The 2,376-nt window shown below is 48.2% G+C and overlaps 1 pseudogene; it reads right to left on the minus strand.

The window, feature by feature from the left end:
- Nucleotides 1-286: 286 nt before the first annotated feature.
- Nucleotides 287-1,647, minus strand: LOC101663676 (annotated as a pseudogene).
- Nucleotides 1,648-2,376: the final 729 nt, after the last annotated feature.

Raw genomic sequence — 2,376 nt, forward strand, 5'->3', positions numbered from 1 at the left:
AGTAAAATGCCCCATCGTTCTTTCACCCATCAGCTTAGCCAGTGGAAATATTGCCTTTTATAAATTCTCTGAAGTCATACTGCTCAGTTTTCTTTTTTTTTTAAGCTAGAAAATGAATTTATTACAACAATCCAGTATGACAAATCACCTGGTGTTTCCCTTCGACCCTGATAATGCCCAAACCCTTCCTGCAAGTGTGGAGGAAGACCCAAGCAGTGTTAAATGCTGCTCGTTGCAAGAGAGTGCATCTTGGGGCGCCCAGTATCTTCAAGGGCATGGAAAGCACTCACACACCAAGTCTACTCAAATAAGCTTCCCACGCGGCTTTCCTGTCCACCTCGGCTGCTTCCAGGCGATCCGCAGCTGACAGGATGCCTCAGCCCACAGGATGATGCCGCAACCTCCTGTGCCCATAACTTCTTGTGGGCTGTTGTATTGCTGGCCAAGTTTATCCCCTCCTGTTTGTAATTGAACTCCTGGAGTCAATTGAAGGAATTCTGGTTTGGTGCTCACTCGGGTGCCAGAAATAAAGCCCACCACAAACTCAGAATGCTCCTTGGCCACTTTAACCACCGCGTCTGTGTAGTCCCCCGTGGCTAAGGAGCCCGCGGCGCTCCTCTCCCAGGCCTTTCGCCACTCCTGAGCCTGGCACTGCATTCACAGTTACTGGATCTGCCCAGGAAGCGCTTTGAAAGACACCAGCTTCGTATTGCTTTTTTACTGTGTTGCCAATATCTGCAAATTTCCGGTCCTCAAATATTAAAAACTCATGACGCCTTGCCAGAGCTGTCAACTCTTTCATCACATCCAGAGTGAAGTCGTTCAGAATATCCACGTGAGTCTTGAGCAGGCAGATGCTGGGTCCTAAGGCATCAGCAAGCTGTAGCCGCTCCCTGGCCTCGGAGACACCGGCAGACAGACAGAGGTCGGTCTCCTTCTTCTGCAGTAACCAGAGAAGCCCCGCTGAGATGCTGAGTTCTCTGGCTGCTGTCGGTACCGAAGGGGGCGCACTGCCAGCACCAGCAGGCACAAACACATCCTCCTGAATGAATCTCTTCACTCGTACCACCATCTCAGCGTCCAGCTTCTGCTGCTGCTCAAGGATCGCCAACATTTTGGACAAGGTGCACACGGCGTGGAGACGAATCCTATGCACCGCCAACATCTCTTGCCCCCCTGCTCTCTGTCCAGGAGTACTATGACATCCGTGACGTTGAGGCCCTCCTTCTGAAGAACCTCAACGGTTTCCAAAACACTGGAGCCGCTGGTGACGACGTCCTCGATGATCAAACAGGTTTCTCCTGGATTCACGGCTCTTTCCACAAGACGGTTAGTCCCATAGTCCTTTTTTGATTTCCTTCTAATAAGCATTGGAATTCGGTTGGTTGAACAGAGAACCGTGGCCATTGGCAAAGCTGTGTAAGGCACTCCACATACAGTGTCAAAACTGATCTTTGCATTTCTGGCAGTTTGAAATAAAATATCTGCGACCTGACTCAGGAGACGCGGCAGAGAAACCATGCCCCGCAGGTCAATGTAGACTGGGGAGGACAGTCGCTTTTCAGCACGAAGTCCCCGAAGTTAAGAAGCCTGCACGTCGTACAGACAGGTTACCAACGGCGCCAAGGAGGCAGGGGTGGCCGCCATCGTCGCACGTGGCCGGCTGGCTCTGAGATCCCACTGTTCATTTTTCTAAAATATCCCACAGTGGTCCTGGATGTTCTGACCCAATGAGCAATAAATTAAAATTAAATTAAGTCTTTGGCACTTACAATTGACTTGATAAAATGGGACTCCATGGACCCTTTCCCCAGATAAAATAATTGATACAAACCAATATAAATTAAAACAGGACATTCAAGAATTAAAAGCCATCCGACAAGACTTCATTAGAAAGGGGATGATTATTCCCACTGCTTCTCCAACTAACTATCCAATTTGGCCTGTTTCTAACATAGAAATAAGGAATAGGGTCTGATCATGAATTACTGTACTCTAATGCTATAGCCAGATGACTGATGTCTCCCTACGCAATATGATTGAAATGACCGATTCCATCAACTAGCAGATCATCAATACTTTGTAAAATAGATCAGTCTAAAAGATTAAAGAGGGGATTAGTAAATTTAGTTGTCATTCTCCTGGCTCTAAGAGAGAGAATTCCGGGACCATCAAGGAAGAAGAGCCATCAGCAAAGTACATTGAAGATCCCTGCCTCATGTGGTAGAGGCTAAAACCTGAGGCATCGGAGACAATGGAACAGAGTCAAGAGGTCAGCCCAAGACCATAGGCCAAGGCAAAAAGACCATGAGACAGAGCAGATGAACAGCAACACAACTATGAGGTTGTGAGGCAGAGCAGGGAGCGGGCATCATG

Source organism: Echinops telfairi, unplaced genomic scaffold (genome assembly GCF_000313985.2).
Source record: "Echinops telfairi isolate 266 unplaced genomic scaffold, ASM31398v2 ScPeMD7_443;HRSCAF=831, whole genome shotgun sequence".
Classification (NCBI taxonomy): Eukaryota; Metazoa; Chordata; class Mammalia; order Afrosoricida; family Tenrecidae; genus Echinops; species Echinops telfairi.